This window comes from Aotus nancymaae, unplaced genomic scaffold, assembly GCF_030222135.1.
Source record: "Aotus nancymaae isolate 86718 unplaced genomic scaffold, 86718_ANA_hifiasm-v0.15.2.pri h1tg000108l, whole genome shotgun sequence".
NCBI lineage: Eukaryota > Metazoa > Chordata > Mammalia > Primates > Aotidae > Aotus > Aotus nancymaae.
In genome coordinates, this window is record NW_026988523.1 from 17,658,482 (window position 1) to 17,683,527 (window position 25,046).

At 41.0% G+C, this 25,046-nt stretch overlaps 1 long non-coding RNA gene across 1 annotated transcript in view; it reads right to left on the minus strand.

The window, feature by feature from the left end:
- The window catches only part of LOC105711614 (uncharacterized), a 41,653-nt gene extending 26,515 nt beyond the window's left edge, over positions 1 to 15,138 (minus strand). Inside the window, exon 1 of the long non-coding RNA XR_001106050.3 lies at positions 15,069 to 15,138. This is a non-coding gene — a long non-coding RNA (uncharacterized LOC105711614). The remainder of the gene's footprint in view (positions 1 to 15,068) is intronic.
- Between the last annotated feature and the right edge of the window lie 9,908 nt (positions 15,139 to 25,046).

Genomic DNA, 25,046 nt, shown 5'->3' on the forward strand with positions numbered 1-25,046 from the left:
CAGACTGAATGGGGAAGATCTGGGGGCGGGCTCCGTCCAATCAATTGGGGGCCTGAATAGAACAAAAAAGGCACAGGAAGGGCGATTTCCTCTCTCTGTTTCCTGGAGCCTGGGATACTCTTCTACTGCCTTTGGACATCAGGACTTCAGGTTCTCTGGCCCTTGGGCTTCAGGCCTCGCACTAGCAGCTCCTCGGGTTCTTGGGTCTTCTGAGAGTTATGCCATCAGCTTCCCTGGCTCTGAGGCTTTCGAACTTAGACTGAGCCACTCAACTGGTACCCTGTGGTCTTCGGCTTGCAGACAGCCTGTCATGGAACTTAGACTCCCTAATCATGGGAGCCAATTCACTAATAAATCTTCTCTCCTCTCATAAATCAATCAACCAGTCAATCCATCCATCCATCCATCCAACCATCCAACCATTCATTCATTCATCCATCCATCCACCCATCCATCCATCCGACCATCCGACCATCCATCCATCCATCCAACCATCTATCCATCCATCCATCCATCCATCCATCCATCCATCCATCCATCCATCCATCCATCTAGCCTATTGAACCTATCTCTGTGGAGAGCCCTGACTAATGTAGTCCTCGGCCTCACACCACTTCAGATGGGAGTGGTTCTTGAAGTAACCTAGACTTTAAAATTTTCTCTGTCCTAGGGCAATATGACATTGCTTTTACTAGGATTCTCTTATAATTTAAATTCACTCACCTCAAAGCATTCTCTATGGCTGCCATTTATTTCCTATGGTCTCTGCCTCAAATAGCCATGAGCCTGGTAACCAACTAAAAGAGGCCAGCTGTGGGTGCCCCAGAGTTGCTTGAGCCAGTTGCTTCAGACTCTCTCTCCTGTTCCCTGCATGCTCTGACTCACTGGCCTCAAGTGTTGTCTTTACAGCTGTAACTGTAACTTCAAGGCTGCCACTGACCCTTTGGATTGAATGTTCACAATTAGTTTTCATGGCTTCTTACTCTTAGCTTACCCTGAGTGATACCTTGTTTTTAACTTTCTACCATTCACATTATGAGTTGGCTTGAACCAATTGGCGTAACCCCCTCAATATCCTGGTTATGGAAGAGACAGCCATTCTAGGAAGCAGGGAAAAGGAGCTCAAAGTATGGGGAACGGTTGCCATTTTGTCACAGTCTCACTTTTTCCTTTGAGAGAAGACTCACAGCTTTCATCAGATGGGGGCAGTGAAAGATTTTAGATAGGGGAGTGAGCTGATCAAATCTGGGTCTAAAAATATGACTGGGAGCCGTATTGAAGGATGGTATTGAGGAGGAGGTATTTAAGAGAGGAATAATGAGTAGGTGGTGATTATAATAGTCTGGATGAGAGATAATAAAAGCCTAAATTAAGGCACTTAGCAGTGATTACAGAAAGAATAGGAGAGATTTAAAGGGCCATTTAGAGGGTATCGGTGAAAGGACATAGAGATTTGATGTATTGTGAAAGGAAAGGCAAAGAATCTAGAGTAACCCCCAGTTTAGGGTGTGAGAAACCACTGTGAGCTGGTCCATTCCCTAAAATAGCAAAAGAGATAAACTAGAGTAAAATTTAGGAGGAGACAATAAATTCAGCTTGTGATTTGCCCAGTTCTAGAGCCTCTGTCCGGGCTCACCCCTGTAATCCCAGCACTTTTGGGAGGCTGAGGCGGGTGGATCACTCAGCTCAGGAGTTTAAGACCAGCCTGGGCAACATGGTGAAACCTCATCTCTACAAAAAATACAAAAATTAGCCACACGTAGTGGTATGTGCTGAAGTCCCAGCTACTCTGTAGGCTGAGGTGGGAGGATCGCTTGAGCCCAGGAGGCTGCATTAGAGTGAGCAGAGATGGTGCCACTGTACTCTAGCCTGGGCAGCAGAGTGAGACCCTGTCTCAAAAAAAAAAAAAAAAAAAAAAAGTGCCTCTGGGCCATCTGGGTGGATATGCCTGGTAAGCACTTGAAAACATAAATCAGCGGGGAAATGAAAGTGGAAATCACCAGCAGATGGGTAGTAGCTGAAACCAGGGAAATGAACAAGATCACTAGGGAAAACACAGAGGCTGAGAAGAGATGAGTTCTTGCACAAGGGTAGAATCACAGACACCATCAGCTCACGAGGCAGAAGAAGATCATGCAGGGGTTGGGGAGAAGAAAGGAAAAATGATTAGAGAGGACGGACATGTTCCGAAGGGAAACAAGAGAACCGTCAGAATCTATTTTCCTTTTAGGAAAATAATTTATGCAGCTGTGGCAGACATATGTTGTGTTTAATAGTTCGTTTTTGTTTTTTCTTCTCTCCTGGGCACCGGGAGGACTATTATTTTCCAGTCCTCCGCTGCATCTGGATGGGGCCATGGGACTGAGCACGGGCAATAGAAAGGAGGTAGAGGTGGGAGTGATGTTGTGACTTCCACGCAGGCCCCTGCAGCACTGTGGGTGATGTGTGGACATGTTCTGTCCTTCCCATCCGTGTGACTGCCTGGAGCCATACAGGAGAACTTTCTGACTGGTAGTATCCACATCAGACTTAACTTGAGGTAGAAATCGGCCTGTGTTGTGTTAATCTACTGAGATGTTGAGATTATTTGTTATAGAAGTTAACACATTTTGATTGATATGACAGTTTAAAAATATTTTTAAATGGGGATTTTAAATTGTACTTTTGGCACTGGGGACACACTTTAAAAACGCAGTCATCCTGACAGTATGCATCTTTTAAGATATTCTATTTGCTGTCTTTTCAAGCAAGGATGTAATTTTCAGAGTCATTGGAATGGCATGCAAATCTTAAATTTATGTTTAAAACAGACTCATAACAGATAGTGGAACAAAAGGTTAGTACATGCAGCCACTCAGTGCTCTTGTCCTGATTCTGTTGCAGCCTAGCGAGGAGACTAGCATGCCTTTTCCCAACCGACCTTCTTGCTGCCATGAAACCATACAGGGTATGGCCTCTAGTAAAAATCCCTGGCGTCAAGGACTCTTGACATTCGTATGTGATTTCTCTGGATGGAATGTTTAAGCAGTGGCTTACTATCACAGTTGACACTTCCTGGTGCCAGGATTAGGATATAATGTATGTACCTAGCACTAGGCGTGGTGCCTCACACCTGCTCACAGTACTTTGGGAGGCCAAGGTAGAAGAATCGCTTGAGCCCAGGAGTTCGAGACCAGCCTGGGCAACATAACGAGACCTTGTCTCTACTAAAAATTAAAAAATTAGCTGGGCATGGTGGCACACACTTGTGGTCTCAGCCACTTGGGTGTCTGAGGCAAGAGGATTGCTTGAACCCAGGAGGTCAAGGCTGCAGTGAGCCGTGATTGCACCCCTGCACTCCAGCCTCGGTGACAGAGCGAGATCCTAACGCAAAACAAATGAACAAACGAAAATGTACCTGAGAAGAGATAGTAACAAGAACACACAAGGAACTTCTTCCAAGTTCGTCTTCTGGGCTAATGGGAAGGGGCCCAAAGGCAGCCTGAGGAATTCTGAGCTTCTCAGGAGGTTCTGTTCAAGAAAAATAAGTTCAACCACGAAAAGGAATTTAGGCAACAAAATAAGTGACTTTGGGATTTCAACCCAAAGTATTAAATGGGTCCATACTAATCTAAATAAATGACTAAATAAATGAATAGGATAAAAGAGACAAATCTCCCATACAAAAAAAAAAAACAACTAAATACTTTATATAGATACTGACCTCTCAAATGTGGACTACACTTAGTGTCTTGATTCCACACAACACAGAAAGGAAAGGGGAAAATAATTTTAAAACAGAGAAACCTGGCGAATACTGCCTCAGCCAGGTGATCAAAGTTAATACCATCAGTGATGAGTCTTGTACACAGCATGTACCCTTGATATGATGTACCCTTATCAAAGAATGGCATTTAAAGCCATCACCCCAGTTAAATCATAAGAAAAAAAATTAGACAAAACTAAAGTGAAGGATATTCTAGAAAACCTGAGCAATGCTTCTTTTTGTGGTTTGAATGTGTCCCTCCAAAATTCATGTAGAAACTTAATCCCCAATGCAATAATATTAACAAGTAAGGCCTTTATGGGGACTCTGCCATCATGGAAGGAATTTGTGCTCCTAAAAAAGGGATCAAGTGAATGAGTTAGGCTGTTTTGCCCCTTCTACCACGTAAAGACACAGCAACAAGGCACCATCATTGAAGACGGGAAAAAGCCCTCAACAGACACTGAATCTCCTGGCACATTGATTTAGATTTCCCAGCCTCCAGAACTGTAAGAAATAAATTTCTAACAGAAAACTGGGTTTGAGATATAAATGAACTCTCTCTACTACTTTTGCAATGATTCTCTAGACCTAAAACTATTTTAACAATTAAAAAGTTTGGTTTTTAAAGCCAGGCGCAGTGGCTCACACCTGTAATCCCAGCACTTTGGGAGGTCAAGCCAGGTGGATCACTTGAGGCCAGGAGTTCAAGACCAGCCTGCCAACATAGTGAAATCCCATCTCTACTAAAAATACAAAAAATTAGCCAGACATTGTAGCAGGCATCTGTAATCCAAGCTACTCGGGAGGCTGAGGCAGGAAGATTGCTTGAATCTGGGAGGTAGAGGTTGCAGTGAGCAACTAAATTAGTGAGGGAGGGAGTAAATATAGAACCTAACTACTGTGCTTTGTGTATTTATCCCCAAATGTATATTTAATTAGAAATCATTAAATACGAATTTTGAAGGGAATTTACTGAATATCTACTACTGTACTCTGAAGTTACACGTTAGGAATGGCTTAAGTGACCAGCCCAAATTTTATGCCGTTAATGACTAGAAGATTCATGATTATTTTATTCCTCCTCATTTTTCATGTTCTTCAAACACCAAGTTCAAATTTTTGTCATCACGCAGGAAGGCTAAAGGCTTTGATATGGTGATGCCTCTTTCCTGACAAACAAGAAACACAGAAAGAAATAAAATAGCAACTGAATACACACACACACACAAATCAGCCTGACCAAATATTATGTTGCATTCTCTTCAATTTAAAGACTTATTATAGACACATAGAGATTCACGTTCAATAAGAGGGTGTCAATATGCAGCCTGGTGACCGGCTGGATCATCCGGTGGTTACTGCCTTACAGCCTTTTGTGTCCAGAACTGTGGGACCTCTCAGTTCCATCTCTCAGGTGCATTCTTCATTAAATATACTGCAACCATGATTTTCATTAAATGTTTTAAGACCTGCAGAAAGCTAAAACTTGTTTAATCACTCTTGTCATGATCACTTCATTCATGTAATCATGCACTTATTTTTTCAGTCATCTATTCATTCATCTCAATTTGCCAGACACTGAGCTAGGTGCTGAGAATACAGAGACGCCACCATCCCTGAAGTAAAGGTGCATGCTGTCTACTAATTTAAGTGTTAGCAAAAGCAGCCTGACAGTATTTCCTGTAAAATCTCTGTGGTCTACAGAATTTCCAATTTGCTGTGCACATTAAATATTAAACAATATTTCATGACCAATAAGGTAAAGACTGGTATGGTGTCTGCAAGTAAAAACAAATGCAGAATTCTTAAAAGCTAAAGAATTCAAGAAAAGAAATAGGTTATACATTGTTTCCTCTTTTTGTTTGAAATGTAAATGTGTATATGCATGCATATATATGCAGACAATATATTTTAATTTCTAGATATTAGTTAACAAAAATTCAATATTAAAATGATTTTGTTCAAAAGAAGACATACATGCAGCCAACGAGCATGTGAAAAAAAGCTCAATATCACTGAACATTAGAGAAATGCAAATCAAAACCATAAGGAGATACTATCTCCTGAGTCAGAATGGCTATTATTAAAAAGTCAAAAATAACAGATGCTGGTGAGGTTGCAGAGAAGAGGGAAACACTTATACACTGCTGGTGGGAATGTAAATTAGTTCAACCATTGTGGAAAGCAGTATGAAGATTCCTCAAAGAGCTAAAAGCAGAACTACCATTTGCTCCAGCAACCTCATTACTGAGTATATACCCAGAAGAATATAAATCATTCTACCATAAAGGCACAGGCACACGAATGTTTGTTGCAGCACTATTCATAGCAAAGTCATAGAATCACCTTAAATGCCCATCAATGACAGATTGGATTTTAAAAATGTGGTATATTTACACCATGGAATACTATGCAGCCATAAAAAAGAACAAGATCATGTCTTTTGCAGGAACTTGGATGGAGTTGGAGGCCTTTATCCTTAGGAAACTAATGCAGGAACAGAAAACCAAATACCACATGTTCTCACTTATAAGTGGGAGCTAAATGATGAGAACTTCAGAACACAAAGACGGAAACAACAGACATTAGTGTCTACTTGAGCAGGGAGGGTGGGAGGAGGGAGTAGAGCAGAAAAGATAACTGTTGGGCACTGGGCTTAATACCTGGGTGATGAAATAATCTGTAAGACAAACCCCCGTGACATGTGTTTACTTATGTAACAAACCTTCACATGTACTCCTGAATCTAAAATAAAAGTTAAAAAAAAGATTTTGGAACATTATCCAACCAATAATTATTTTAAACATTTTTAAGTAAGAACCATAAGTTTTTCAGGTTTTCTATTCTCTGTGACTACCAAATTCGCCAATAATGCTTGCAATACTTTGTATATCCTTTATGCAGTTATAGGATACCAGGGACGTCTCAAAGGCTAAGTCAAGCTCACACAGTTCATCCTCTACTTACAATAGAAATCAGGACAGATTTTATCACTCAGTTACAAATAAGGTATGGTACTTAACATATAGCCCAGGCTCTAGGATTTATTAAAGAATGAAGTTATTTTGCCAACCTTATTTATACAACACAACATACAAGTGTATGTGCCAAATTATAAAAATTCTTGACATTAATTTATTGAACTCACTACATATTGGCTTATCTGCAAAGTCCAGCGTCAATGTGGAAATTATAAATAGTATATCTGTTTGGCAGAGCCTCTGAGATTTCTGTTATTGTCCCACAGAAGAAGAAATACTTCGAAATTATATTACAAAATTCCCACAGCTCGTCAGTCTGCTCCAATGCCGCACTCTGTTCATGGTTGCTTTTGGCAATTACAATTTCTTGCATAGTCTTTGCTGTTAGTTATGTTATTCAGTCAAGATATAATGAAACACATTCATTTATTGTCAATTACTGTTCGAAGCAAGAGGCAGAAAAAAATGTGGCAAAAAATTTTCAAACAAACTGACTGAGTTAAAGTTTTTGGTAATGACATTCTGCGAGAAACTCTTCACAAGAATAAAAATAGCAATCATCAGAGTAGCTATCATTATGCCACTTGCTTTGCATACATTATCTCATTTAAGCCTCACAAAACACCTAAGAAGCGAGTATAATTATTATCCACATTTTATGGATGAAGATTTTGAAGGCCTGAGGGATAACTTGCTTAAGTTCACACACCTCATAAATCCAATTTAAAAATGGGCAAAAGATCTGTATAGACATTTCTCCAGACAAGACACACAGCTGCCAAACAGGCATATGAAAAGGTGCTCGGCGTCACCGATCATCCAAGAAATGCACATCAAAACTACAATGAAGTATCATTTCACCACGGTTAAATGGCTTATACCCAAAAGACAGGCAATAACAAATGCTGCTGAGAATGTGGAGAAAAGGGAACCTCTTGCACTGTTGGTGAAAGGTAAAGTAACATAACCACTTTGGACAACAGTTTGGAGGTTCCTCAGAAAACTAAAAATTGAGCTACCATATGGTCCAGCAATCCCACTGCTGGCTGTATACCCAAAAGAAAGGAAATCGGTGTAGTGAAGAGACATCTACATTCCCGTGTTTCTTGCAGCACTGTTCACGATAGTCAAGATTTGGAAGCAACCTGACTGTCCATCAACAGATGAATGGATAAGAAAATGTGGTACATATACTCAATGGACTGTGTATAGTATTCAGCCATAAAAAGCAAATGAGGTTCTGTCATTTGCAACAACGTGGCTGGAACTAGAGGTCATTATGTTAAGTGAAATAAGCCAGGCACAGAAATACGAACATCACACATGCTCACTTATTCATAGGATCTAAAAATCAAAACACTTGAACTCATGAAAATAGAGATTGAAGGATGGTTACCAGAGTTAGGGAAGGGTAGTGAGGGTGAGTTGGGGAGAGGTAAGGATGGTTAATGGCTTGAAAAAAATAGAAAATATGAATAAGACCTAGTATTTGATAGCACAAGAGAGGAACTATAGTCAATAATAATTTAATTGCACATTTTAAAATAACTAAAGGAATATAATTGGATTATTTGTAACACAAAGGATAAATGCTTGAGGGGACCGATACCCAAGTTTCCATGATGTGATTATTGTGCATTGCATGCCTGTATCAAAACATCTCATGTACCCCATAAATATAGACACCTATATAACTACAAGAATTAAAAATAAAAAAAAGCATGCTGCCCTTGTAATCATTAGTTTTTAAGCGTGTTATCTTTCAAAAATAATCAGTTAAATTCTTGAAAAAAAAGGAAAGCCTACTACATAGTTATGGAGCAAGGGTGTATGTTAATCATACTTTCAGAGTCACAAAGTAGAGCTTCTCATTGGAATATCTCCTGTATTCTACTTTTAATCTTCCATTGATCATGATACAAATAACTTAAATATGTATAGACCCAGACATACTGCGTCGTTCACCAGGCTTCTGTGTCAATAGTTGAGGTTTTAAGCTGTGGCTTTTCTGTGTGCTGAGCTTTCTTCTTTCTTGGTTTTGTTCACGATCTTCTCTTAATTTGGAACATTCTTCCTCTCCCCCTTGTTAACTCCCTGTCTTTAGAAACTTGTACCACACACCTCTTCTCTCTCATCAAAAAGATCTGCTGCTTCTTTGGAAAAAAATTACCAAGGCTGTCTGACCTCAACTCAAATTAATCTGTTGTTACAGCCATTTTCAGAGCAGGGATTCTCTTTTTAGTCTAAGTAAAATTTCTCCACCTTTGATCCTCCTATCCTGCCTCTTTATCTAAAATGTTGTTTATTGATTTTTCCAGTTTTCTGCTGTAAGTTTACTTTCCTTTTCTATCGACTTTTCTCTTGCAGCGTTTAAATGTACTCACTTCTCTCCCACCTGAGAGGAAATCTTTCTAGTTCCTTTGGACTTCTCCAGTCATTGTCCTGTCATTTCCCTCTTGAAAGACACTTAATATTTAGGCTTGAATTGATTGTATGTTATTTAGGACTCTATTTGATTCCATCAATACATATGTCTATTCTTATACCATTATACTGTTTTTGTTACTGTGGTGCTACAGCAAGCCTTTTTTTTTTAGAATAAGAAATAGCATGTATTTATTTATTTATTTTTATTGTACTTTAGGTTCTGGGGTACATGTGCAGATCATGCAGGGTTGTTGCATAGGTACATACATGGCAAGGTGGTTTGCTGCCTCCATCCCCCCGTCACCTATGTCTGGCATTTCTCCCCATGTTATCTCTCCCCAACCTCCCCACCCACTACTGTCCCTCCCCTAGGCCCCCCAACAGACCTCATGTGTGATGCTCCCTTCCCTGTGTCCATGTGTTCTCATTGTTCAACACCCTCCTATGAGTGAGAACATGCAGTGTTTGATTTTCTGTTCTTGTGTCAGTTTGCTGAGAATGATGGTTTCCAGATTCAACCATGTTCCTACAAAGGACACGAACTCATCATTTTTTATGGCTGCATAGTATTCCATGGTATATATGTGCCATATTTTCCTTGTCCAGTCTCATCAATGGGCATTTGGGTTGGTTCCAGGTCTTTGCTATTGTAAACAGTGCCACAATGAACATATGTGTGCATGTGTCTTTATAATAGAACAATTTGTAATCCTTTGGGTAAATACCTAGTAATGGGATTGCTGGGTCAAATGGAATTTCTATTTCGAGATCCTTGAGGAATCACCACACTGTCTTCCAGAATGGTTGAACTAATTTACACTCCCACCAACAGTGTGGAAGTGTTCCTATTTCTCCACATCCTCTCCAGCATCTGTTGTCTCCAGATTTTTTAATGGTCACCATTCTAACTGGCATGAGATGGTATCTCAGTGTGGTTTTGATTTGCATTTCTCTAATGACCAGTGATGAGGAGCATTTTTTCATGTTTATTGGCCTCATATATGTCTTCTTTTGAAAAGTGTCTGTTCATATCCTTTGCCCACTTTTGAATGGGTTTTTTTTTCTTGTAAATCTGTTTTAGTTCTTTGTAGATTCTGGATATTTGGCCTTTGTCAGATGGGTAGATTGCAAATTTTTTTTCCTATTTTCTTGGTCGCCAGTTCACCCTAATGATTGTTTCTTTTGCTGTACAGAAGCTCTGGAGTTTAATTAGATCCCATTTGTCTATTTTGGCTTTTGTTGCCAATGCTTTTGGTGTTTTAGTCATGAAGTCCTTGCCTATGCCTATATCCTGAATGGTTTTGCCTAGGTTTTCTTCTAGGGTTTTTATGGTGTTAAGTCTTATGTTTAAGTCTTTAATCCATCTGGAGTTAATTTTGTGTAAGGAGTCTGGAAGGAGTCCAGTTTCTGCTTTCTGCACATGGCTAGCCAGTTTTCCCAACACCATTCATTGAACAGGGAATCCTTTCCCCATTGCTTGTTTTTGTCAGGTTTGTCAAAGATCAGATGGTTGTAGATATGTTGTGTTGCCTCTGAGGCTTCTGTTCAGTTCCATTGGTCTAGATCTCTGTTTTGGTACCAGTACCACGCTGTTTTGATTATTGTAGCCTTGTAGTATAGTTTGAAGTCAGATAGCATGATCCCTCAGCTTTGTTCTTTTTGCTTAGGATTGTCTTGGCTATGCAGGCTCTCTTTTGGTTCCATATGAAGTTTAAGGTGGTTTTTTCCAGTTCTGTGAAGAAGGTCATTGATAGATTGATGGGGATAGCATTGAATCTTTAAATTACTTTGGGCAGTATGGCCATTTTCACGATATTGATTCTTCCTAACCAAGAGCATAGAATGTTTTTCCATCTGTTTGTGTCCTCTCTTATTTCGTTGAGCAGTGGTTTGTAGTTCTCCTTGGAGAGGTCCTTTACATCCTTTGTTAGTTGTATTCTTAGGTATTTTATTCTCTTTGTAGCAATTGTGAATGGGAGTTCGTTCTTGATTTGATTCTCTGTTAGTCTGTTATTGGTGTATAGGAATGTTTGTGATTTCTGCACATTGATTTTATATCCTGAGACTTTGCTGAAGTTGCTTAATAGTTTCAGGAGATTTTGGGCTGAGGCAGTGGGGTCTTATAAATGTACAATCATGTTATCTGCAAGTAGAGACAATTTGATTTCCTCTTTTCCTAATTGAATACCCTTTATTTGTTTTTCTTGCCTGATTGCTCTGGCTAGAACTTCCAATACTCTATTGAATGGGAGTGGTGAGATAGGGCATCCTTGTCTAGCACTGGATTTCAAAGGGAATGCTTCCAGTTTTTGCCCATTCAGTATGATATTGGCTGTAGGTTTGTCATAAATAGCTTTTTATTATTTTGAGATATGTTCCATCAATACCTAGTTTATGAGAGTTTTTAGTATAAAGGGCTGTTGAATTTTGTCAAAGGCCTTCTCTGCATCTATTGAGATAATCATGTGGTTTTTGTCTTTGTTTCTGTTTATGTGGTGAATTACATTTATAGACTTGCGTATGTTGAACCAGCCTTATCCCCAGAATGAAGCACACTTGATCGTGATGGATAAACTTTTTAATGTGCTGTTGCAATCAGTTTGCCAGTATTTTATTGAAGATTTTTGCATGTATGTTTATCGTGGATATTGGCCAGAAGTTTTCTTTTTTTGTTGAGTCTCTGCCAAGTTTTGGTATCAGGATGATGTTGGTCTCATAAATGATTTGGGAAGGATTCCCTCTTTTTGTATTGTTTGGAATAGTTTCAGAAGGAATGGTACCAGATCTTCTTTGTACGTCTGGTAGAATTTGGCTGTGAATCCATCTGGACCTGAACTGTTTTTGGTTGGTAGGCTATTAATTGCTGCCTCAACTTATGCCCTTGTTATTGGTCTATTCAGGGTTTCAACTTCTTCCTGTTTTAGGCTTGGGAGTGTGCAAGTGTCCAGGAATTTGTCAGTTTCTTCCAGGTTTACTGGTTTATGTGCATAGAGTTGTTTATAGTAATCTCTGATGGTAGTTTGTATTTCTGTTGAATTGGTGGTGATATCCCCTTTATGGTTTTTTATTGCATCTATTTGATTCTTCTCTCTTTTCCTTTTTATTATTCTGGCTAGTGATCTATTTTGATCTTTTCAAAAAACCAGCTCCTGGATTTATTGATTTTTTGAAGGGTTTTTTGTGTCTTTATCTCCTTCAGTTCTGCTCTGATCTTAGTTATTTCTTGTTTTCTGCTAGCTTTTGAATTTTTTTGATCTTGCTCCTCTAGCTCTTTCAATTTTGAGGATAGGGTGTCAATTTTAGATCTTTCCTCGTTTGTCATGTGGGCATTTATTGCTATAAATTTCCCTCTAGACACTGCTTTAAATGTGTCCCAGAGATTCTGGTACATTGTATCTTTGTTCTCGTTGGTTTCCAAGAACATCTTTATTTCTGCCTTCATTTTATTGTTTATCCCGTCGACATTCAGGAACCAGTTGTTCAGTTTCCATGAAGTTGTGTGGTTCTGAGTTAGTTTCTTAATCCTGAGTTCTAATTTCACTGCACTGTGGTCTGAAAGACTGTTCGTTATGATTTCTGTTCTTTTGCATTTGCTCTGGCAAAGCGTTCTACCGGGGCAGATGCCTATTGGGGAGCACTTTCAGGACTCGCGTTGCCCAAGCGGGCCGGAGTCTCCCGCCAAGGCAAGGCAAACTGCCTAAGAGCTTGTCTCGGTTTTCCGCCAACTGCGATCGTTTCCCGGTCAGGAAACCAAGAAATGTAGCAGGACACGCCGCAGACAAAACCTCTTGGACACCAGGTTTGTGAAGAAAGTGGCTTTTTATTTGGCCAAGAGTCTCAGCAGACTCACGTCTCAAGAACGGAGCTCCCCAACTAGAAAATTCTGGCCTCTTTTAAAGGCTCTCAATCTTAGAGGCTACATGTGAGAGAGTAATGATCGATGAGGAAAGCCGGGGGTACGTGACTTAGGTGGGGGACTAATCGTGATTATGCAAGAACAATGCATCCCGGGGAAGATTCCTCCACACCACGCCTGTGATCTACAGATAGGATAGGAACTGGGGTTGGTGGGGGTTGATCTGTAACCTCCAGGTCTGGCTAGTGGCCCCGGTTTTGTCTCCTCCACTGCCCTTGTGCCTTCTATTTTCAAGTTTTACTTCTCCTTTTGAAATGCAATGTAGAAGGCCCAGGGGAAGTGGTCTTAGAAGCTTAAGAGGAAGGGGTCTCCTTCCTCATTAGGACTGGAATACCTTATTTCAACAAGGTCGAAATGTACTGTGAAAGGAGCCAAACATAGCTTGACTCCAGCACAGGTAGATTTCTGTGCAACAGAGGACACCGTAAAATTAAAAGACAGATGACAGGCTGGGAACAGTTGCAACTTGTAGGGGCCAAGGGAAATGTTTCCCTTTGCTCTCTGAAGGTTCCCTGAAAATCAACTGACAAAAGTCAAATTAATAGGAGAAAAGGCATACAAATATATTAATGTTCATGGGGGGAAAGTCACAAAATAATTACCCCACCATGCCATGAAGTACAGATGCGTATATATCCTTTTTCATGGGGGCAGGGGAGGTGGAGAAATAGAGACGATTATTCTGAGGGGCAGTAAATGATTACTAGGGAGAATGAATGGACCCAAGGCCGAAATTAACTTGGAAATAAATCTCTTTGGAATTTGAATGAGCCTGAGAAGCAAGCCTTATCTTGTAGAAAAGTCCATACAGGTGTGGTTGCATTCTTCTGTCTTTTCCACAATAGGTAAGGAGGTAAGGGTGGGGTGGAGGGTGGGACAGAGAAGGCAAGTGTGTGTGTCTGTGTGTGTGTGTGTGTGTGTGTGTGTGTGTGTGAGAGAGAGAGAGAGAGAGACAGAGAGAGAGAGAGAGACTGTCAGAAAGAGAGAGAGAGATTCCTCGTTTTGCTTTTTTTTTCTTGTTGTTAAGAAGCTTTCTTGGTCAGATAAGGAAATTCCAGTCTTTCCCTGTGCTAGGGGTGTGGGACCCAAGACAAGATTAGAGGAACATTGATTCTGAGGCTTATTTCTCAGGCCTTTCAATTTTCAAAAGCACTCAGCATGCCCAAGTACCATGTTTTAAGGGATCATTTTCTGCACTCCAACAAATGTCTAAGAATGTCAAGGGATTGCTGTCTAGAGCGAGGTTGTCCAACCAGTGGTCCATGGGCTGCATGTGGCCCAGGACAGCTTTGAATGCAGGTCAACACAAATTCATAAACTTTCTTAAAATGTGGGATTTTTTTGTGATTTTTTTTTTTTTTTTTTTTTTTTTTTAGCTCATCAGCTATTGTTGGCGTTAATGTATTTTATATGTAGCCCAAAACAATTCTTCCAATGTGGCCCAGGGAAGCCAAAAGATTGGACACCTCTGATTTAGAGTATGTGAGGAATGCCTGTAAACCAATGAGAACAAGACAGAAAACACGGAGAAAAATGGGGAAAGTATACGAATTGGCAAGTCATGGAAGAGGAAACCCAAATTGTTAGCACGTGTAAAAAGAGATGAGGGCCCGGCACAGTGGCTCGTATTTGTAATACCAGCATTTTGGGAGGCCAAAGGAGCAGGTCACTTGAGCCCAGGAGTTTAAGACCAGCCTGGGCAGCATGGTGAAATCTCATCTCTACAAAAACCAAAACGTTAGATAAACATGGTGGCACACACCTGTGTTCTCAGCTGCTCTTAAGCCTAGGAGGCAGAGGTTGCAATGAGCCAAGATTGTGCCACTGCGCTCCAGCCAGGGCAACAGAGTGAGACCCTGTCTCAAAAAAAAAAGAGTCAAATTCAATAGTAGTTATGAAACCACTCTGACTGGGTTAACAAGAATTAGAAGCCAGGCTTTGGGCAGAATTACAGTTAGGCATCATTCAGAGTGTGCATTGGTGCACTTTGACCCACTTTTCTGCAGCTGCTGAGAGTCATTTAGCATGCTGCCCACCTCGTACCTGCTCCCCCACTGTTCCTATAGATAGAATTTCTGATGCTAGAATGATAGCACCTTTTTGCTCAAGAGCTTATGGCATTTTCAAATTATAGCTGGTCTGAGGCCAACCAGTCTGAAGACCCCCCACCCACCCAGAAACTGACTCAGAACAACAATGTGGTTTTTTCATCTCCCTGTCTCAAGATGTCACTCTGAGCTTCTCGTCTAATTAGTGATTCCCACACTTCAACCCCCGGTAATACCTCTTAAAAACATAATCCCCAAAACTCGTGGGGAGACGTAGTTGAAGTTTCCTCCTGTCTCCTCATTCGGCTGCCCTATAATTATTAAACTCTTTCTCTGCTGTATCCCTAGTGTCTCAGTTTGTTGACTCACTGCTCATCGAGCAAATAAACCTATTACACTTACAAATAGATAAGTGAGAATTTTAAAGTTCCTAATTTACACAGAGCAGATTGACGATAAGTAGAAGGTCATATGATACCAATGCTGGTTAAGAATACACTCCACACTCTGGGCCTAGTGGCTCATGCCTTCAATGCCAGCACTTTGGGAGACCAAGTCAGGAGGATTGCTCAGCCCAGCAGTTACAGACCAGGCTGGGCAACACAAGAAGACTCTGTCTCTACAAAAAAAAATCTAAAAAGTAGCCAGGTGTGGTGGTGCATGCCTGTGGTCCCAGCTACTTGGGAGGCTGAGGTGGGAGGCTGAGGTGGGGGATTGCTGGAGCCTGGGATGGTGAGGCTGGGTGAGCTACATTTGTGCCACAATACTCCAGCCTGAGTGACAGTGAGACCTTGTATCAAAAACAAAATCAAAAGTAGGCAACAAAAATAATACACTCCTAACACTTCCCTAGAGGGTGCAGACTGAGGCCAGGCATGGTGGCTCATGCCTGTAATCCCAGTACTTTGGGAGGCCAAGGCAGGTGGATCACGAGGTCAAGAGATTGAGACCATCCTGGTCAACATGGTGAAACCCCGTCTCTACTAAAAATACAAAAAATTAGCTGGGCATGGTGGCGCGTGCCTGTAATCTCAGCTACTTAGGAGGCTGAGGCAGGAAGAATTGCCTGAACCCAGGAGGCGGAGGTTGCAGTGGGCCAAGATTGCGCCATTGCACTCCAGCCTGGGTAACAAGAGCGAAACTCCGTCTCAAAAAAAAAAACAAAAAAAACGAAAACAAAAGAGAGAGTGCAGACTGGCACAGCTATTTGGAAAAGCAATCTGGCAGTATAGATGGAAATTTGATCTGTATATACTATTTGAGCCAAAATGTACACTCCTGTTTATTTACTCCAGAGAAACACATTAGAGATCATATATTAGTATATTCAATCTGTCTTTGTGGTAGACAGCAACTAAGTGTTTATTACTAGAAAATGGATAAAGAACACATTGGAAGCATGCAATAGAATATTCCATTGCGGTCAGAAGCAATAACTTACATATACATGTAGCAACATGGATACATCTAAAAAGTCAGTTCTGAGTGCAAAATAAGAAATGGAATCTGAGCAATGATGCAGTATCATTTACCTGGATTAAAATATATAAAGATGCAAGCAGATATTTATGATTATGTACACACACACACACACACACACACACACGATATATATTAAACAAAATAGAGTGAGTGCCTCTACAGGAGGAAGGAAAACGGGAATGGGGATGAGGGTGAAGAGAAAAAATATATTAAACAAGGATGTGAGCTTTTGTGAACCTGCAGTGATAGCATGCAATGACTAAGAAGATTAACTCAACTGTGTGCATTTGAGGTTCAAAGAGGAATATATGAATCCAGCCTCCCTCTTTTTGCCTTTTTATCTGAATTGCTTACAGTTCATAAGAATTCTCCATGTGCTATTGAGGGACAAGCAGTCTCCCAATATTTCTCCCAGCCCCTAAGCTGTAACTGGGGAGATGTGCTCTTCTCCCATGCCTTCCTCACCATGCCAGAAAGTCCCAGTCCTTTACTGGGACCTATTAGCCAGAGCAGGAATCATTATCTGTATGAACATCAAGGAGGAAATCCCTCTCTGTTGCCCGTTATTTGAAGAAGAGATTAATCCCAAGGTTTGGGCAATGGAGGGACAATTTCGGTGGGCAAATAATGCTTGCCCAATTCGAATAAAGCTAAAGGATCCCACCTCTTTTCCTTACCAAAGACAGTACCCCCTAAGACTGGAAGCCAAAAAGGGGCTACAGGATATTGTAAAGAACTTAAAGCTCAGGGTCTAGTGAGGTCCTGTAACAACCCTTGTAATACTCCAATTTTAGGAGTACAGAAACCTAATGGACAGTGGAGGCTGGTGCAAGATCTCAGGCTTATTAATGAAGCTGTGATTTCTTTACACCCAGCTGTACCCAACCCATGCACCTTGCTCTCTAAAATACCAGGAAAGGCACATGGTTTACAGTCCTGGACCTTAAGGATACCTTTTTCTGTGTTCCATTACATCCTGACTCCTAGTTTCTGTTCACCTTTGAAGACCCTTTAGACCAGAATTCTCAGCTCATCTGGACAGTGTTACCCCAGGGCTTTTGAGAGAGCCCCCACCTGTTTGGCCAGGCTTTAACTCAGGACATTAGTCATTTTTCACATCCAGGCATCCTGGTTCTTCAATATCTGGATGACTTACTTTTAACTGCTAACTCAGAAACCCAGTGTCACCAGGCCACCCAGGACCTCCTAAACTTTCTAGCCACCTATGGATATAAGGTTTCCAAATCAAAAGCCCAACTTTGTAGGCAAGAGGTAAAATACCTAGGGCTTGTCTTGTCTAAGGGCACTGAGGTCCTTGATGGAGAATGTCGCCAACCCATACTGGCCTTCCCCTGTATGGGTTGGAGCTACATAATTTAGCTGGAATTCTGGCCTCTAGAGGAGGCTTATGGCTGTCTGACAACCTCTTACTCAAATATCAGTCCTTAATGCTCGAAGGGCCTGTACTTCAGCTGCGCACAAGTGCAGCCCTCAGTCCAGCTACTTAGGAAAGGACAGAGAACATGACCATCAGCAGTTATAGCCCAGAACTATGCAGCTCAAGATGATCTCTTAGAAACTCCCCTAGCCAATCCTGACCTTAACCTATACACTGCCATAAGTTCATTTATGGAAAATGGAGTTCAAAAGGCAGGATATGCAGTGGTCAGTGATCAAACAGTGCTTGAAAGTAATTCCCTTCCTCCTGGAACTAGTGCCCAACTGGCAGAACTGGTAGTTCTGAAATTAGGAAAAGGAAAGAGAATAAACATGTACACAGATTCCAAATATGCTGACCTGGTTCTGCGTGCCCATGCTGCATATGGAAGGAAAGAGAGTTCCTAACCTCGGCAGGAACTCCCATTAAATATCATAAGGAAATTTTAGACTTATTACAAGCTGTCCAATAACCCAAAGAGGGAGCAGTCTTACACTGCCGAGGTCACCAGAAAGGAGATGAGAAGGAAGCGGAGGGCAATCACCGAGCTGACCTAGAGGCAAAATGGCAGCTAGACAAGAATTTATAGAAGGACCTTTAATATGGGAAAACCCTCTCCAGGGAATAGACCTCAGTATTCATCAGAGGAGGTAGAGTGGGCAATCTCCCAGGACCATAATCTTCCTTCAGGATGGCTAGCTACTGAGGAGGGAAGAGTGCTCCTACCTGCTGCCAGCCAGAGGAAAGTACTTAAAACCCTGCATCAAACCTTCCATGTGGGTGTAGAGAATACAGATCGAATGGCCAAATCTATATTTACAAAAGTAGGTCTCTTCAAGACTGTCCAACAGACAGTCAAAGGATATGAAATATGCCAGGAAAAAAATACTTTGGCACATCACAAAGTTCCTCCTGGGGAACAGTGAACCGGTCATTACCCAGGTGAGGACGGGCAAATGGACTTTACCCATATGCCTAAGTCTCAGGGATATCAATACCTGTTGGTATGTGTAGATACCTACACAAACTAGGTTGAGACTTTCCCCTGTAGAACAGAAAAAGTCCAAAAGATAGTAAGAGTCCTGATGAATGAAATAATCCCTAGATTCAGACTCCCTCACTGTCTTCAAAGTGATAACAGCCCTGCCTTCAAAGCTGCAGTGACGCAAGGAATTTCCAAAGTGTTAGGAATACAAAATCATCTCCACTGTGCTTGGAGGCCTCAGTCCTCAGGAAAAGTGGAGAAAAATGAATGAAATTCTTAAGAGACACTTAAATAAACTGACGCAGGTAACCCACCTCCTGTGGCCCTCTCTGTTACCAATAGCACTCTTAAGAGCTCAAAACTCTCCTCAGAAAATAGGACTCAGCCCCTATGAAATGCTTTATGGATGGCCCTTTCTTACTAATAATCTTGTATTAGACAAGGAAACAGCAGATCTAATAAAAGATATAACCTCCTTGGGTAAGTACCAACAGGCTCTTGGACCTTACCTGAAGGACACCCCAGGGAAAAGGGGAAGAGTTGTTCTGCCCTGGAGACTCAGTGCTTGCTAAGTCTCTCCCCTCAGACTCTCCCTCTCTAGGTCCTTCTTGGGAAGAATGATTTTTGGTTATTCTGTCTACCCCCATGGCAGTTAAGGTGGTGGGAATTGACTGTGGATTCATCACACTCGACTGAAGCCTTGGGCGCCTCCACAGGCCCTCCACCCCACAGCCTGAAGTCCCAAGACAGCCCTTCGTACACCTGCGAGCTGTTAGAGGACCTACGTTTGCTCTTCCAATGAAATCCCCAGAAAAGTTACTACTCATGAGTCTAACTTACATCCTGGCATCTACAGGACTATCACTCTTAACTTGACTATTTGCAACCAGACTCCATGTGGTCGCCCCTACGGATTGGCCTACATCTCATAAACGCTCCTTATCCGTGTCTTACTGCCTGATTATACTTCCAATAGCTCTCCTCTTCCTCTGATATGATCACTCCCTTACCATGACCTTTCTTGTGGTTCTCATTATCCTCTTTTTAGCCCCACTCCTCCCGTCAACTCAGGCACACCCTACATGTAACTGTAAAGCTCATAGTACTAGCTATCATCTTCCTGGAGGAAGCACCCATGATTTCTCACTCGAAGACTGGTTCTGAAGGTACCATCAACCACCTCCTTCTTTCGTATCATACAGGTATATGCACCTCTGCTTTCCTGTGCACACACAACTCACACACCTACTGGACAGAGTTGTCCAGCTGCTAAGGGAACCACCACCTGTTGGACATATTTTTCCCATGTCGGAATGTAAGATGGGGGTGGAGTTCAAGATCAAGCACAGGAATGGTGTCATCGGGAAGTAGTCTCTAGTCTAAGCAAACTGCAAAGTACCCCCAGTCCCTGCAAGAGCCTGGATCTTTCTAAGTTACACGAGACCCTTCGTACACACTCTTGTATACTCAGCTTATTTAACACCATCCTCACAGGAATACACGAGGCCTCCTACAGCAACCCCACTGACTACTGGATGTGCCTTCCGTTATGCTTCAAACCATACATCCTGGTTCAGTGCTATACTCATGGAACATAACCAACTCTCCCTCAAATCATACGGGGCTTATTGGTCCCTTGGTCACCAATCTACAAATTCCATCTACCTCAAACTTCACTTGTTTGAATTCTACTAACAACTCCAGTGCTTCCCTATGCCAGAACTGGGTTGCCTGACCCCCAGGCCTCAACTGCCTAGCACCAGGCTTATTCTTTGTTTGCGGCACCTCAGCTTACCACTGCCTGAACAATACCCCTGGGGAAATATACCTCCCTTTCTTCCTAGTGCCCCCCATGACGATTTACACCGACTCTCAGGTGCAGAGTCTTCTCTTGCCAAGGCCACACCATACTTGGACCCCAATTATTCCTTTCATAGTGGGGGCCGGAATAATAGGAGGACTTGGTATTGGCATTGGAGGAATCACTTTCTGTTTTAGCTATAAGTCTAAACTCACTATGCTTGAGTATCCAGTCTTTTCTCTGGCACCCCTACAGTCTGAAAATCTCTGCTTTGTTTGGTCTGAGGAGAGAATTGCATCTTTGTTTCTCATTCTGAAATTTAGACATACTGGTTTATTTTTGTGGCTCATTTGGGGATTTCATGTTTATTTCTTTTTAAATTGCCACTAAGAGACAAAGCATAAATTTTTGTAAAGCCTCTAATGTGAATCATAATGAAGACCCATTAAACAAGAAGTTTAATGTCATAATATTATTTAGTAACGATACTTATTTGTGTTGGAGGGCATACACATGAATGTAAACATTATGTGGTCAGTTACAACAGTACAGCAAAAATGAAACTTCTGATGCTGTTCAGGATAAGCCGCTTTTTTCTTCAATATCCCATTATAAATTTTCTATGCAGTTTTCTTTGCAGACAAAATTCTGTGCCAGATTTCAGATTTGTGGTCTATTTTGAATCCTTTTACCCTTAAAATGGAGTAAGAAAAATTGGGGATGCAAGTTGAGCTTCCAATCAGCTTAAATTGGAGAATTATCACAAATTCAGAAAATAAAATGGAAATAATGGAAGAACCATTTTTCAGTTGGAATATGATGAGTGTGGTTTGGGGCAAGTTGTGTTTAAGATTCCCACAAAATACTTAAATGTTGCTGTGGTTGTGCTAGAGCAATTGGTTCAACAGGACAGAGTATGGAATAAGTTTCTATTTTGGGGGTCATCTCTGCTTCACTGAATTATCTTTATATGTAAGGCCGTACTGCAGATATACTAATCATCTTATAAGTGGGAAACTGAGGCATGGAAAGGTTGAATAAATTGCCTAAGATCCCAGAGTTAATATAAGGCAGAACTGAAATTCAAACCCAAATAGTTCTTGAGATATTATGTGGTTATCAAATAACTTTCTGGAATTAAAAAAAAAAAACACTAGCAGGTCAGAACATAGAAAGAAAAGATATGCACTTTAGTATCTACCAACACAAACATTCTATATATACTTTGCCCACTATTTATAGTGAAAGCAATTTAAGTTTTGTGCCATGGTGTGTCAGTTGATAGGATATTTTATTGAGCTACTGAAAGAATAAATCTGATTTAGTTGAGAAGTACAAGGGCTCCAATATAAATTCCGTCCCCGGTCTCCACAGCGTATTAGTCCTAGGACCTGCGGAGGCACCGCAACCCAAGGATGCTCAAATCCCTTACATAAAACGGCATAGTACAGTCATTTTATGAACATGGGATTTTGTTCTGAGACATGCATCCTTAGGTAATTTTGTAGTTGTGTGAACATCATATGTAGGTAGTATTTATCTACTTAAACATATCTAAGCATAGAAAAGGTACAGTAAAAATCTACCCTAATCTCATGGGACCACCATACTATACACGGTCTTTAGGCCCTTACCCAAATGTTGTCAGACGGGACTTGGCTGTATTTGCATGTAACCTGATCATATCTTCCTGTGTGCTTTAAATCACCTCTAGGTTACTTATAATACCTAAGGCAGTGTAAATGCTGTATAGCAGCTGTTATGCTGAATTGTGTTATTTTTACTTTTTTATTTTATTTATTTTTTAAGGCTAGTCAAATGAGGCAGTGGAGTGGAGAAGGAACAAAGAAATCTGTATTGGTTGTGATCGATTAGTCGTAAACACCACTGCATTCAGACCAGCCTATTTGTGTTATTCTTAATTGATGAATTCTTATTTTTTGATTTAGTTTTTATTTTTTTATTATTTTTTAAAGATGGGGTTTCACCATGTTGGTCAGGCTGGTCTTGAAGTCCTGACCTCAGGTGATCCGCCCGCCTTGGCCTCCAAAGTGCTTGGATTACAGGCGTGAGCCACCATGCCTGGCCTTGTTTTAGTTTTTAAACAATATTTTGGTCCAATTGTTGGTTGAACTTGCATGGATGTCGAACCTGAGGATACAAAGCGCCAATTTACGCTGATACAACAGCACAGTGGGTAATCTTGAAATGCATCATCAGAGAAATCTTCAACATTAGATTGCTGGGATGGTGAAGGTAATTCTGCAGTACGGTGTTTTCTCCATGCTATTGACAACATTGGAGAAATTAACCTTCAACAATCTCACAAATTAATCAGATTTGCTGGACTTAGGTATTGAAGCCACACTAGCCTTTTAAACTTTGGATAAGTGGATTCTTCTGTGATTGGCTAAAAAATGCCACTGTTCCCATTTCCAGTCTCTTAGTACACATATTCTGAATACTGTGGACCGTAATATCTCACTTCTGCCTCTGTATCTAGAAGACCTCCTTCTACCTTCACTGAGGAGAGGAGGCAAACCTCTGTTCTTCAGCTTGTTGTTGTTAGTTACCCCTTTCTTGGCTCTCAAGTCAATTCGGTTTTTTTTGTTTCTGTTTTCTAGGTTTTTTTTTTTTTTTAATAAGTTAATTTGTTTTACTAGCATGTCAGTGAGAAGTTGAGGATCTATGTTTGAGCCAATAAATTGTCAGGAGCCCTACAGTCCCCGCACAGGATGCTCAGTTTTGCTTGTTTTCAGATAGGTTACAGACCTCTCAACGTAGAAATCTTAGACTAGGTAATATTTGACTAAATAGACTGGAGATCAGTTTAAATAGTAAATCTGTTTCAACTTGAGGAAGGGTTGTTAGCAGTTGCTTTTCAGTGGCTTTTTACAGTACTACTGCTAGCAATCTTTACATTTTGTTTGTAGGAATCTCCTCCTATCTGCCAAAGATTTGAGAATGTGTAGATCTTCAATAATTGATATGTTTTAAGATACGGGTATTGCTATGCTGCCCAGACTGGAGTGCAGTGGCTATTCACAGACACAGTCCTGGTGCACCACAGCGTGATGCTCCTGCCGCAGCCTCCTAAGTAGCTAGAACTAGAGGTGTGCGCCACTGTGCCCAGAGGCATTTTTAATTAAATAACACTTACAGGTAAAAGTCCAATTTAAATCATGACCTAAACATTAATGGAAACTAAGATCATCCAGATAATAGCACAAGTCAACAGGGCCTTTGTAATGGTACTTGAAAAAAATTCAGCTCAGTAGTTTCCATAGGATTTATGACTGCTTGTGGTTTTTGACATGTCTAATATTTCATTTTCAAATATTCTGATAAATATCTTAAGAGAAGAAGTACAATTTTTCTCTTAAAGGACCCATATGCTTTATCAAAATCCTGAACTTTTTTGAATCTATTAGCAGTTCTAGGAAGCACAGGAATACTACCTAAATGACAGTAACAATAATATTTTTAATATCTCCTAAATTCTATCTTTGCAGAGCAGTATGCCTGTCTCCCATATCTTCTATTTCATCACAAATGCTATTCTCTATCCTAGATGTTAGCTGTAATTTTATTTTTCCTCTGTTTAACTGATTTTTAATTTGACATGTGAAAGAAAAATAAGTCTTGGGGCCCCCAAATCACTAAGCTAAAGGGAAAAGTCAAGCTGGGAACTGCTTAGGGACAACCTGCCTCTCGTTCTATTCAGTCACCCCTCTGCTCACTGAGATGAATGCATATCTGATTGCCTGCTTTGGAGAGGCTAACCAGAAACTCAAAAGAATGCAACCATTTGTCTCTTATCTACTTATGACCTAGCAGCCCCCTCCCCACTTGGAGTCTTCCTGCCTTTGCTTCCAGTTGTCCCGCCTTTCCAGACCAAACCAATGTTCTTGTTGCATGTGTTGATTGATGTCTTATGTCTCCCTAGAATGTAAATCCAAACTGTGCTCTGACGACCTTGAGTTCATGTTGTCAGGACCTCATGAGGCTATGTCAGAGGTGCACATCTTCAATAAGTGGATTCTTCTGTGATTGGCTAACAAAAGCCACCGTTCCCATTTCCAATCTCTTAGTAGAAATATTCTGAATAGTGTGGACCCTAATATCTCACTGTATATGTATAAAACCAAATTGTGCTCTGACCACTTTGAGCACATGTTGTCAGGACCTCATGAGGCTATGTCACAGGCATATATCCTCAA